General features: G+C 34.2%; 1 protein-coding gene across 6 annotated transcripts in view; it reads left to right on the top strand.

Annotated features, from left to right (window-relative positions):
• Window positions 1-15,180, top strand: part of CNTN5 (contactin 5) — a 610,938-nt gene that overhangs the window by 392,551 nt on the left and 203,207 nt on the right. The window lies entirely within an intron of this gene.

The raw sequence follows: 15,180 nt of genomic DNA, 5'->3' as shown, positions 1-15,180 counted from the left end.
GAAGATAGTTATTTTCTGTAGACTTGTTACTTTTAAAATAGAATCATCAGGGAAAATAACTGTAGTACATGATCCCAAAGGCTGTACTTTAATGGCATACTTGAATAATCTGCAGTGATGTGTTTCACTCATTGGTAGTTTCCTGAAACATCTATCATTTTGCAAAACTCTCTTAGCAGGAAAGAAAGAACTATAAACTTAGGAATAGAATGAGATAAAGTGCCCATATATCTATTGAATAGGATGCACCTTAACTGCTTTTTTTCATGTATATATGTATATAAATATATATGGTTTATGTCCTTGTTTTTGCATACATATCCTTTCATACAATATAAAACTGAAGAGGTTTTTATACTCGTTAATGGAAACCAAAAATGACTTAGCTTTTGTAATCATTCACTACAATATACTTCTCAGAAGCTATCAATAGTTCATGATCCCAAGTAAACACTATGGTCTATCAATAGGATGCTCTATATTCAAAAATACTAGCAGGAAAAACAGGGATTTCCCTTCAACCCTAAATTCCCCTCAGCACTTTATAGGAAAAAATCCAACATAATTTTATTAGTTTATCTAGATAAATCCCACCATAAGTGGTTTTTAAGAGGAGGAGTGCAAAACGAGCTCCATGCTAGTTTCTCAGATCCCGCAGAAAATAAGACAATCCCGTTAAATATGAGGCACATCTTCATACGGCCACAGCTGGAAAAATGGGTTTAAGGAGAAGTTGCCAACTGCATGTCTACTAACACATCTGGGGTTGTCAGCAACTCAGCAGTGAGGTCTGATCTTCCCTTGATCCACCCCTCCCTGGTCAGGTCAGACTTCTTTAATTTACTGCTTAATTATTATCTGCTGCATCCAACGTCAAGGTATTTATTAGGAGATCATGGTACTATCCACCTACTTCTGAGCTGGGAAGAATAATGACATTTTTAAAAATTTTCTCATGCCAGGGCAGCATGTTTAAAACTCTGAGCACCACAAGAGTATCATGGTATTGTTGGACTTCAGTCTTAAATGTAGCTTCAGAGAAAATTGTGCTGCATTTTATCTTTTAGACAAGAAAATTATCCTACAACAAATCTCTTGGTTAGAGAACCCAACCAATGGTAAAAATACATGGTTCCACAGTCTGAACCTCGGATTTCTGTTCCCAGGTCAAGAGTAGGGCTAAGACGTGGCTATTTAAACTCCAATTGGAAAAAAAATAGGGGGAAAGTGAGACCTGAAATTCAAACAATTGAAGACCTTTGAATTTCAACAATTGAAGACCTCTGAGTTTCAATAGCTGCATCCACATCCAGTAGTTAATTCAGGCCCCCCATATTATTACCTTCTCCATTAAAATCAATTTAGATAAACTAAGTGACCAAAAAAAAAAAAAAGAAGCGATTTTGTTTCAAGGGTTTATTTTCATTGGATTTTTAAGTTTGTATTATCTTACACACCTACTTTTACAGGTATCAAAATTATTACATTTTAATGTCTGGAATGTGATTTCTCTTCATTAAAGTATTTGGAAATAGTTATGTAAGTTTCTTAGGAAAGTTTAATGGCAGAATGCTATTTCGAAGTGCTGAAGTATAGTAAATAATGTTGCAGGACTTGCATCAGAGAAAAAGCTGTTATAAGGACATAAAAATATTTCTAATATTTTACAGTTAGAGTAGTAACTGATTGAAGCTCTTTTAGAAGAGTTTGTGAGAAACTTGTTCACAAGAGCAATTTCAAGTTCAATGTGTATTTGTAGTTTAATTTCTATGTGGCATGATACTTTCTCTTCTGATCCTGTTTTAATGCTTCTTCAATTCCCTGACCTCAAATAGTTGGTATTCATGTTGAAATAATATTTGCATTATGCATCTCATATTTTAGTATTGTTTAAATTAATTCAAGTTAAATGATATCACCATACTGTAAGCTCATACTAACGTACCAGAGGCTTGTATCATGGAAAAATTGTTTTAAGTCAGATCCAAGGGCCACTTCTTCCAGTGCCTCACCACCTTTATAGAGAAGTATTTCCTGTTAACAGCTGGCCTGCATGTGTCCAGTTGATTTCAGTAAGACAGAAAGTAAAACATTGGAATAGATTTTTTAAGAAAATGTCCTAACCTTAAATTAATTAAAGTAATTGATGCTCTACAGTTTTACTGGGATCCAATGGCTTGAAGGATTATCTATAATACCAAGGAAAAGCAAAGCCATTTCTGACTATGAGACAGAGAGCTACACATAATGGCCTTCATTTTCTTTTTCATTGCTGAAAACCATGGATATTGATTCCAAAAGCTTAGAAACTTACCACTTTCACCGGAAAAAAATACCCAAAAATTAAGTTCATGTAATTGTTTGAATGCAATTCAAACAATTGGTTGTACCTCTGTGGAAAATAGTTACCTCTTTCCAACTTCAAAGTTGTTCTTCTGATTAAAAAGAGAAATGGCATGCAGCTCAAACTGGAGCAGAGATCATTAACCAAGGTCTTTGACACCCTTTTAAGGACAAAGAATGTACTCTAAGGTGCCTATGTAAAAATATCATGAAACCGGAAAAAGGAGAGCGTGTTTATTACACTGGCCCTTAGTTCTCTCCCAATTCCATGGCCAAAAGCCCTGTTGCTATGGTTATTATCATGTAATTCAGCACTGCAAATAAAAATGCATTGCAAATAAAAATGTTTATGTACTATATCATTTGCATATGCGTGCACAGTTAAAATGGGAAATACTTTGAGATACTTATATCATGTCTTTGGACTTGAAAAAGAAAGAGATATAAAGTGAACATTACTCTGTATATGTTTAGAGATATAATATTTGAAATAGCCCACTCTATCACTGGTTATTTTTATGGAGCAAAATTGGAAGACCAGTTATGTGCAGTTAAAGGTCTGCCTGAAATTTTAAACTACCACAGCAAATACTTATGAAGATTTAAACTCAATAGAAGTTCTCTCTTTTCTTTTTCTTTGCATTTCCTATGATGTCTCATGCCCAAGGTCATGCTGGTTTATGCTATTTTTAGAGAGCAAGCAAAAAAAAGAGAAAAGAAAACTACTGCATGCTGTAAATTAAATTAAAAGTATATCTTTTCAATAAAAACAAAATCTAATGCATAATTGAAAAAATATATATATATATTTCAGCTTGACTTAGTCTATCTGCCTTACTGCAAAGCAACTGCATATTTTTGCATGTGGTTCCATAGCTTCTCTTTGGAGCAGTGTCCTAATAACTTTGGCTACAATACCAGATGTATTTTGTGCTTACCTTTGCTACATGTACAATATTTATATTCCATTAGGTCATAAAACAAAATTTCTTTCTTTAATCTGTGGCTTATTCAACCTTTCACAAGCCTACCATCTCAGTGATATTTACAGTCTGGACTAAAAACTTAATGTTCTCACCTGTCATTTATGGAATACCTCACTGCGATTTTATTAATCCAATTGTCACTGACTTCTTTGCATCACTTCCTTTTTTCTTTTACTAAATCTGTTTTATTCCCTTTAATCTACAGTGAAGGGTATTGATTAGATTTAATTTAAATGTCCTTTTCCAATGGATGATCTACGATGACTGACCAGTGATGTACAGAATAAGAAGTCACCCATGCTGCAGACATATAAATCAATGGTTTCCTGAGGAGACAGCCTGCACATTGCCCATTCTATCACAGCACACTTTTGCCAACCTTTTAATTGACTTCACCTACTAAGAAATTAATTTAATCACCTATGTTTCTTTCCTGCCATCCTGCTCCCTGGATACCTTATTGGGTATATATCAAAATTTCCTAGCATTAATTTATAAAGAGTTGATTTATTTACACCCTCTAGAGTTGAGAAAAGCCTTTGTTTCTCATGTTCACTCCAGAAGATGCACAATTACAAAATGGCATTACGATAGCAACATTTACTTCAAAATCATATCAATCTAAACAGTTATTGGTACTGTAAACGAAAGGTGAAAACTGAAGTGAGAAAAGAAATCAAAATGCAGGTTGTTATACGTTCAGTTTCAAAAGTGTCCCTGATCATCCAGTGATAAACTTTTAAGTTTGTGACTGCTCTGTTCTGAAAGCATCACAGTTGTGTGAAGAATGTTACTGTATCAGTTAAGAGTAATTACACATACAACAGTGACTTGCACTGCAATATTTTGGATTGTTTTCTTCACTATCTCAATATGCTCTCTTCAGAAAATATATGCTTAAAAGGCACCTGAAAGTCATGTGTAAATGCCAGAAAAAGTAAATTTTCTGTAGAACTGTTTCCATTTTATTCATTAATAATTAATTAATTTAAGAGTATCATTAGGTGAATTTGAAATTAATGTGAATTTGTCAAACAGTTTCAGCTGCTCTTTCCAGCCACAATTTCCTAAATAAATGTTCAAACCACTCGCACATATCTACTTTCAAATTCTGCAATCTAGCCCTTTCTTTTTTTAAGAGGATCAGGAAATAAATTAACTGAAATATATATTTTTTTCATATAAAAATGTTGAAAAATATCTTTTCAGTCAGAGTAGAAGTCTGGAAAATGAAATAGTTTGAATTTTAGCTGTGATGGTACTTTGTTGTTTAGTGAAATATTCGACTTATATAACTAAGTTCAGTGGTGCAAAATGCTAAGAACTTTGGCTCTAGTCTAAAAAGGCATTTCATCTTAAAGTATTTGCATAATCCTTTTGAAGCTGGTGCGGTGATGTACGTCCTTAAAATTCAGCACATGCTTAAACTCTTTGTTGTTGTTAAACATAAGACTTCCTGAAGCAAGATTTGAAACAATCTGTATGGATTTGTTGCCAGTGTCATCATGACAGACACATAATGGGTTTAATTAAGCCTTCTGTCATTCATTTCTTGATTCTTTTTTTTTTTAAGTGAATAAATACCTTAGAATAATAAACTTTAGGAATAAAAAATAGAGGAACTCGTTATAACTCATTTTAAGCAGCATTTCTCAAAGCTTTTCCTGTTGGAAATTACATATCTATCTTGGTTCTCTGTTGTGGCTATGGTGATTCTTCAATTAAAATTTGCCTCCAACCTCACTTTACATAGTGAGAATCACTTTCAGAATCCAATTCTGAAAACAAGTATGGTGAAATCAGTAAAATAAGCAGGTCATCTAAAACTGTGAAGACAGCACCCACTCTTTCTGAAAGAATGGCAAAATTAATGAATTTTAAGTTGTTCAAATTTCCAAAAAAATCATTGAGTATTGCCAAACAGTAAACCCTCTGGGAGTCCAGCTTTATTCAGGAGTGGTGTCCAGTGAAACCTTTGGAAAAAAATAAACAACTCATTTCCTGGAGCTCCCCTTCCACGGTATGCCTTTGGAAATGGTCCCCTGACCCTATCAACAGCAGCCTGTCTGTAATAGCATAAGATCAGCTCTGATAGACTGCCTCTATGTTTCTGTCCCTTCAGTTCTGCTTTTGAAGCTGTCTGAAAATTGCAGTCAATTTCCATTTTTCCATTGCTACATCAGCATTTAAAAACCTTGCCTCTTCATTAGAACACATTAAAGAGCAAAGGAAGCCCAGTCCTTTCCTATCTACAAAAGCAGGTGCTTTCTTTCACAAAGACAAGAGAAAAGTGGAGAAATTATTTCATCTTCCGTGTTTTCTCAAAACAGTATCCTGTCATTTCCAAACGGGGTTCTTTGTGCTAGTAAATTAAGCATTCCCTAGCACTGAGAGCAAATCATATGTAAAGTTCCACATCCATAATTCTAAGCTGATTTACCTTCCAAGACACAGAGTACTTCTAAATTCTCTTTTGAGAACAGTCCCTAGTCAATTCTGCTAACACCCAAATGTTACAAGAATTACCTTGGAGAAGGCTGTGGTCCTACCAAAGAATCCCAGGTACTCTTCCAATACAGTGACACTATCTGCAATGAAAATCCAGTGCAGGAGATTATTTCTTTATACCTTTCACTATATTAGTTTATATAAAATCTTTGTCTGAAAGGCAAAGATATAAGACTTTCCTTGTTCTCTCAAAAGAAGTTGGTTCTTCTTTGTCCTTAAAAACAACTCACTCATTCCTTAACTTCATCCCCTTGAATTTTCTGTGGTGAAATCATACATCACCTCAGCCTGAAAGGGACATTTTGACAACATTGAGAAAGAAAAGTCAAGATAATCTAATACAGCAAATCTTTTATTCTTAATTAAAATTAACATTTATTCTTTTGGATGATAGCACTAGAATGCAGGCAGTGTGAAAAGCTGAGGTCAGATCCCTGATTAGGGATTATACATCAATACAGCACAGATTTGATACTTGTTAGGATAAGTTACTAGCTTCAGAAAGGGGTATCAGTTCTGGATGTACTCCATTGAGCAACATTTATTATCTCATTCCATTTGAATCGCACATAGGGATAACTTCAATCTCATTGATCCTCATATCCATCAAACACAAAAAAAGTTATGATTATTTCCAGCTATTTAAGTAGAAATGAGATTTATTAATCTTGTCAAATTTATTTATTGCTACATAAGTTTTGATGCCAAAAAAGTACTCTGAGGTGTAAGTTCTGCTTAGTCTTTTACTCTGAAAATGTACTTTACACAACACATTTTATATTTCTTGTTCTTTGGAAGAATTAATAGAAGTCAGTCATGTAGAGAGACACAGTTTGAAATGTAATTACAGCAATCATTTAAAGATGCATAGTACATCTACTGACTTCTCATTTTAGCATTGTGCATTTCTCTGCAGGACTGGGAGACTGGTGTTTAACCTGCCCATAACCTATCTCACCTATCCTTCACAATCTAATCTATCATGCTAATGAATCATTAGACTTGGCATTTAAATATAAATGACAGTAATTTAGAACAGCATTACTAAACAGAAGAAATTTTAAAAGGTTGAAGGAGAATTTTGTGCCAAGACCAGACAACACTTTGTAAATTTCCCTCACAAGTTCTATCTCAGACTGACTTTTGGAAATTACTGTATCATCTCTCTAATTAGACCCTTCCAGGTGTAGCCTATAGTAGTGACCACTATTGCAAATTCTTTCAAATGAAAAGTTTTACTTGAAATTTCTTGCACGCTATTTGTGGTGCTACCATGACATTCCTGCTCTCGTTTTAATCCCTCCTTTATCCTGACAGAGATGTATTATGGCTTTCCTGAGAAACAAATCAGGCTCCTGATCTCATTGAAAAGTAAAGTGGTCTGACTGGTAACTCTTCTGTTTATAAGTGCAGGGGCACAAGTACTTGTGATAGTACAAAGAAAAGAGCAGCACAAGCCTGGAACGGAAGAAGAGAGAAGTAGACAGGATATCTAAGCTGATTTAGGAACTGTACTCTTCATAAATGCAGTGGAGTCACTTTTGATGATACTTTGGAACTCATGGAGGAAAACTTCTAGGAAAGAGTTGAGTTCTGCCTCAATTAATAACACTGAAGAAGTGTTACTAGTGTTATAAGTGTTATTATGAATAGAAGCCTACAATGAATGAAGGAGATTGATCATCAAAGAAAACATCTGGAAGGTTGTGAAACACATGGGAAAAATGAGAATTAGGAGAAGTCAAGTTGAGTTTGCCTGGCAAAGGAAATGAAAGAGAATACATACAAGTTTTTTAGTTAAATAACTAAAAATTAAAAATAAGAGATAGTGGGATAAAATTAAAGTTAATCTACATACGACCTCAACTTCAATGGCTGCCTATGTTAGGTTTTCTATAAGGACTGAGCATCTTGAAGCATGAGATAACAGTAACAGAAAATTGCATTTACTTTGGGAATGGGAGAAGACAACAATGTAAGAGTAAATCCAGACTTAAACTAGTTCCAACATCTGTGAAATGTAGTACTTCAGTGACTATACTTTACAACAACGTGCAATTCCAAGACAAATTTGTCTTGTGTCCTTCTTGATGTTTCCACTAGTGTTCACAGCAGAACTCCAATTAAACCATCTAAAGATGCCAAGATGGGAAGTTTTGTCAACACGGAAGTTGTATTCTCAACTGAATAATTATATATTTTATTTTAGCATTTTGCATTCAAAATCATGATCATGGTAATACAACTGTTGATTTGTTTGTCATTTCTTGTAATTATTTTGAAAACAAAATCAAAATAATTTCCAGTTGTCAACTGACCGGTGACAAGGATAATATCAAAAGGCTTTGCAGATAACCACCATATGATGATACTGTCAAATTCTGTAACATTATAGTCTTAAATGTCTTAAATTCTGTGAGATTGGGTAGTTTTTTTCATGTCTGCCATCAACATCTAGCAGCTTACAGTTTCTTCTGCACTGGTTTTAAATGTCACTCTTTAGAAGTTGTTTTCATAGGCTATGATGTGTGTATATATATATATATATATAAAGAAGCAAATTCTTTCTATAAAATGTACTGTAATCTGTCTCCATATACAAACACACACACATGCACATACAGAGCTAAACAAAAAAAATCCCCCAAACAAACCTTTTAATTAGGTTTTAGCCCTATATCTCATCAAGCATGGGAACATGTAAAAATTTCCTCAGGGTTCTATAAATATGTAAATCCTGAGCCCACCCACATACCTACCACACTAATTAAAACACAATACATTAAGTCAGAAATTTATATACTGTGTGTCTAGCTATACAATAAGTCTTACAGTAATTTTTTTTAGAGTTGCAAGGTCAAACATCCAAGCTACAGGATGAGGGATCCATCATTGTCTATACAGTCTGAATTTCGCCTTGAATGCTGGAGTTCTGAAATATAGAATTGTCACAAAATCTTCTTTTTTTTATTTTGCGTTTTTTTCTTTTTTTTCTTTTTTTTTTCTTTTTTTAAAATTTTATATTAGACACACTAGACTCGGGTCACAGAAGAATTACTGTGCACTTACTGAACAGTGTTCTATTTTCTATTGTTCAGTGCACAGCCCCCTGCCTTCATTAATTCAGACTATTCAAAATCTACTCTGAGGATGAAATTAATTTCCTCAGAAGCCTTTTATGGTGCTCATCATTACAGCATGTAAGTGCTTCATGAACATTAATACGTTTATTTATACAGTGTTCCCGTGAACTGAGTAGATATTGCTATCTCCTTTTTATAAATGGAAAACTAAGACATGAGAGGTTAGTGTAAAATATCCAGTAATTTGGGGAGCTGTATATGAGCTTAATGGGCGCTGCTTTTCCCAAATGCTTAGAGGAGCCAGAACTGATCAGTCTCCTATTCATCACTCTGACTAATCTTTTTCTCAGCCTTCGTATCTGTCATATCTCAACCCTGCATCTGGTTTCTGATCTCCCTCCTATTATTGATAAGGCTACTGATCCCATTTCCACTCTCCTTGTTTACTGAAAGCATCTGTTTGATCAAAAAGGACAGCAGCATCTTTCCAGCTCCATTTTAGTCTCCATGTACACATTCTGCTTAATTGCCTGCAGTTCCTCTGTCTCACAGTTACCACTTCCAGGCTCTCTTTCCTTGTCCTTATTCAATACCTTCTATAGCATGCTTTTTATTTCCATATCCTGCTGCATCCTCAATAGACTGAATGGACACTTAGTTACATTTATTGAGAATAACTAAAACAGAATCTTCCAATGGAAAGATGTTGCCATCTGAATCACTGCACTTGCTGTCTGTGATGTTTACAATAATGGATGGATTTCCTGACAATATGAATATCCACTGACAGAATGGATTTTTTGAGTTGGAATTTTTTATATATCTTCAGGCTAAATAACTTAATTTGCCCTTCCATTAGCTCTCATAAGTGGGCCAAATATTTGAATGGCAATCTTAACAATTCATTCAGTAAGAACTTCCACTGATAATTCAGTTTTTTCTCTTCTAAATTATTAAATTATTACTACAGAAGATACCATAATGAAACAGGTGCCCCTTGGATAAATTTCTGCCTGGAATGACACTTCTACTTAAATGCTTTACATTTATAAACATTTTTTTGGTTTTTTTTTCTTTTTTACTATGAGATTTCAACCATCTTCATTCATTAACAGAGATTAACTCTGTCTTTTGATTAGTGACTGCAAGACTGTTAATTTAAGTCAGCTTTTATTCAGTCATCTTCTGAATTCCATTTTTTTCCTGTTCTTGCCTCCTTTATGGCTCACAAATGAAAGAATATTCCTCTATTGAAATTAAAGTGTGAGAAATGGAGAAAATCTTAGTGTATGATCATTACTAGCCATGATGTGCCACAAATGTGAGAAAGAACTCTTAAAATTTTTCTTAGTTTGAGAGCTGGTTATATAAGGTCTGACAACATGTAATACTCTGATATTGGAAAGTGGAACAGCCATTAATTTTTAATTGAATCCTAAAACTTTGGTTACTTCATTAAAATCAGATCTGTTAAAAAAAAAGTGAAATGATCATAGATAAAATATGTCAGTGAATGTAAAAGTTGAACAGAAATATTGGTAAGAAAATCATAGCTAGTGGAATGAAAGAGAGTATTTTCAATTCTCACTAGAAAAGTCAATCCTTTAAGTACTTTATCCTGCCAAACAGAGTTGCCAGCAGTTCACTCTAGGTCACCAGGTTAGCATTCAGGAGAAAGATCTTTGCTGTATATTTTGGCCAACGTTCTCTAAAAGATAGAGTTGTGTACTATGTGAACAAAGGATATTTAAATAATGGGATAAATACTAGTTTCACAGGAGAATTAGGCATTTCTTTTCTTCTTAGTCTAAAATTGACCCTTTTTTATTTCTTTCATGATAAGATTCCAAAGCAACATATTTTGGAGTCAATGATATATTTTTTTTAATAGAATCAATTTTTTTATACATTGGTCAAGAATATCCTATTATATTGAAATAAAGTAGTTTTTAGAGCAGTTTGAATACTACAAATTTGACACTGTACCATGTTATACCACAAATATAAGAAAATCATATCTATATGTTATGTGCATATAGACATGGCAAAACTTGACCTAGTACTGTCAAAACGAAAAGCCTATAAAACTATTTTTATGGATAAAAATGGTAAAAAAAATACTGAGACAGAAATGCCATTATAGTGATCTTAATTTTTTTTCTGAAAAGTGTGACACTAAGTGTCTAAATTCTGTTCTAGTTATTCAATTGTTGGAGTGAAGTTATAAGAAGGTAATCTAATAAGAAGGAAAGGCTGCATATGAAGTCGTAGTGAAAATGACACTGTTAATCTAAACTCCCTCCCTCTCTTCCACCCAGCTCTTCCATACAACTTGTCCTTAAATAGATCCACCGCCTCTAAACCTTTCTTGCTCACTTTACCTGCCTTTGAGAAAGATGTGCACATACTGCCTTATCACACAGTGAAAGACCTACAATGAAACTTGCAGCCCATAAGCTTATCTTTATTTTTTGTTATTTTGTATACACTCTTAAATCTGTGACCGTAATACATATCCAAACCTTTCCCTGAGGTAAAGATTTACAAAAAGAGTATAGAGTAAAAAATATTAGAAACAGAAGAGACAAAGAAAAACTATTCTCTGACTGTTTTAAATGAACTTTTTATCAGACCAAAACCATGAAAATAAACATGCTTTGTGAAGATCACTTAAGAAAGATTGTAAACTACCATATAAAATTATTCCCACATTATGTGAGACCAAATTAAACAGAGTATCTTTTGAAGACATAGATCTGAATTATATATAAAATTTGTTGAGCCTTGAAGTAAAAGGAATGAAATTCAAATGTTTATTTTCACAGCATCACAGTTACTTTATTAAATTTAAATAAAATATTTTCTCAGATAAATTCAAATAAATCATGTGACTTCAACTCCATGATCCTTATGGTTATGTTTTGACTTGAAATGTTCAATCATTAATTGAATAAAAGTAAAAAACACTGTATTGAATTAATGAGTATTTTGAAAATAGAGTATTTTAGGGACTTGTTATAGTAATATCACAGAAACAAAGAATGGTTGGGTTTGAAGGGACCAACCCCTCTGCCATTGTCAGGACACCTTACACTGGACGAGGTTTGCTCAAAGGCCCCATCTGATCTGACCTTAAATACTTCCAGGAATGGGGCATCTACAGTTTCTCTGGGCAATCTGTTACAGTGCCTTAACATCCTCACAGTAATGAATTTCTTCCTAGTATGTAATATAAACCTACTCCCTTTCACAGCTTAAACCATTTCCCCTTGTGCTGTCACTAGCCTTCCTGATAACGAGTCTCTTCCCATCCTTCCTGTAGGCCTCTTGTGATTCAGTTTTCAAACAATCATATATTATCTTCTAAAGTAACCTGTTACAGAATCACAGAATACCAGTTGGAAGGGGCCCTCAAGGATCCTCAAGTCCAGCTCTTGGCTCTACGCAGGACCATCCTCAAGAGTCACACCATGAGCCCAAGAGCATTGTCCAAATCCTTCTTGAACTCTGTTAGGCTGGTGTTGTGACCACTGCTCTATGGCCCAACCACCCTCTGGGTGAGGAACATTTCCTCATAGCCGACCCAAACGTGCCCTGACTCAGCTGCAGGCTACTGTCTCAGATCCTGTCGCTGGTCACCACAGAGCAGAGATCAGTGCCTGCCCAGACTCTTCCCCTCACAAAGAAGCCGCAGAATGCAGTGAGGTCTCCCATCAGTCTCCTCTTCTCCAGGCTGAACAGACCAAGTAGCCTTTTCATGCAGAATAAAATGGAGATATCCTCACCAGAGAGAATTTTTTTTGAGTACATCTGGTTTTTAAAATATTACATTTGGACACATATCAGTGCATAAAATCATATATTTCGTCTTTCTAGGAGCAATATTATTTGAAAACTATAATTCCCGAGATCAGTTTTTTTCCACATGCAATGGTTTGCAACACTATCTAATAAGCTTGTTTTGCAGTTCTTTCACTTTCTACAAAAACATTTGAAGATCTATAAAATATATAATGGTGTAGGTTTTTTCTTTTTTTAGATAATCAAGCTTTTCAGATCAGTTACAAAGATTTCTTATCTTCAGACTTTATCAATTCAGAGCCTAGCACTCTAGCAGTGCATCGAAATGAAGACAGCATTCATCAGTCTACTTCAGTTAGTCAGGTCTGCCAAGTTTTATTTCTTTTTATTTTAATCGTATTGAGTATCCTGAAGTATGATGAGTTTTCTAGGATATTGCTTATATTTTCTTGTTTATTCTTATCTCAGTTGATAAAAACCAGTCAAGGCAAGTGAATCAGTCACTGATGCATAAAACCCAAACAAAATATTTTCTAAAAGCAAGAAAAACTGTGGCTTAGCAGCTGAAAAATCTGTGAATTATGTTTGTCATAGAGTACCATGCTTTCAGTATTGATGGTCTTAAAATGTTTTCATCCACTTTAACTGATCCTTTTTTCCAGAGAATAATTATGATGGATGCCTTTTAAGCAAAGACTGCAGATATGTCTGTTGTTGCTATGAAAATGCAAGTGAACTAGGTCACTGCCGCAATATGCTGCAATGTGAGTCTTCATTTACTAAATGTTTTAGATTCCAGAGGATTTACTTCTGGGTTTGCTCAAATCTACCTTAATACTGAAATGAAATATTTATACTGGACTTAGTACAATCAGGTGGTCATTTTGTTTGACAAATTGGGTCACCTTTAAGGGAATTAAGAGTTTGTGAGCTGCAAACTGGTTTGGGATTTTGATACACTGCTCATTGTGGGCACCAGGATATTGGCACACATGGGCGAATACTGTAGCAATGACACAAAGCAGCTGGAAAGCACATTTTCCTCAACCAGCCAAGGTGAAATATCAGACTTTGGTCCTAAACTGAAAAAAAAGATTTCTTTAGAACTCTAGAAAGGGAAAGCAAATATCATTAAAACCATTTTCCATCAGTAATGTGGCATTTGGAAAAAGCTTTTCCAAATGTCTTCTCACTGTGGTAACAGTATATCCTTTTTTTTTTTTTTTTTTTTTTTTTATTTTTACTTTAAGTAATTTGTTCATACAATTTCCTGGGAATGCCCTGGTGAAAATAAATATGTGGACTGAGATCTAAACAAAAGTAATTTATATATTAAAGACATTTTACTTTCTTCACTCTTAGTAATTATTTTCTCTGTGCTAAGGCAACAGCTGAAATCAGTGACATTGATTTTCAAGATGGGAGCCAACAGACAACGTCTTGAAACCTAGTTCCCAAACTAAATCATTAGTAAGCATCTCACATCTCTGGCTATTCTGCGTTATCACGCCAATGGAACATACAATCTGGAATTTGTATCCATGGCTTGTTTTGCTATTAGAACATTCTCTGCTGATTTCATGTAATTTATCTGAGGTGCTAACGCCAAGGCTGTGAAAGATTAATGTGATATGATACCTAAAATTAAGTTGGAAGCAATTACAAAAAGGGTGGATTTTATATATTTTACTGACATGGCCTACACGTAAAATACCTACAGGAGCAACTTGGCATTCATGGTTTGTACTTGTCTGATAGAAAAAGTTGCAAAAAGTACAAAAACCTTTTGTACTTAAGTATAGGCATTTTGAAAAAGGACTATAATAAAAAGTTTACAAGTTTCAGTGTTTGAATTATAATGCCTGCAAAGATGATGTTTCCTCTTCAGCTCTTTAAAATACTGCTTGAAATGGGAATGCATTTATGCACTTAAGGTTTGATTTATAAAATTTCTATTTACTTTTATGCAGGTTCTTTGCATAATTTACTTGGTAAAAGTAGAACAGTTTTAGTTTACATAAATCATATTATTCTTTACTTTTTTCATGGAAACTCTTGTGGATGCTATGTCATCATTCTTATTTCAAGAATGTGCATTAAGACAAAAAGGGTTGAAGGTGTGAAAGAATTGTAGTAATCTCAGACTCCATAAGCAGATTGCACTGCAATATATTTTATTTAAAGAAAAATAGTGGAAACATTTTACAGTAATGTGCAGAAACTAGAGTTGCCTGGAGAAAGGTAAGACAGCAAAAAAAAAAAAAAATCCACTTTGAAACAGTGTGTTTGGTGTGGTTTGGCACTTCCAGGATATTCATCTGAACTTTGTTAGATGATTTCTTCATTTTCTGAAGATACATCATTAAACAAAATAGGGTTAAGTACTACACAGGACAGCTTAGCTCTCATCTCATTTCTCAGTGATTGTTACCCATGAGACCTGTGAGTAAATGACTAGA

The sequence above is a fragment of the Melospiza georgiana genome, chromosome 2 (assembly GCF_028018845.1).
Source record: "Melospiza georgiana isolate bMelGeo1 chromosome 2, bMelGeo1.pri, whole genome shotgun sequence".
Taxonomy (NCBI): domain Eukaryota; kingdom Metazoa; phylum Chordata; class Aves; order Passeriformes; family Passerellidae; genus Melospiza; species Melospiza georgiana.
The sequence above is the reverse complement of the archived record's forward strand: the minus strand, read 5'-3'. Positions and strand labels throughout refer to the sequence as shown.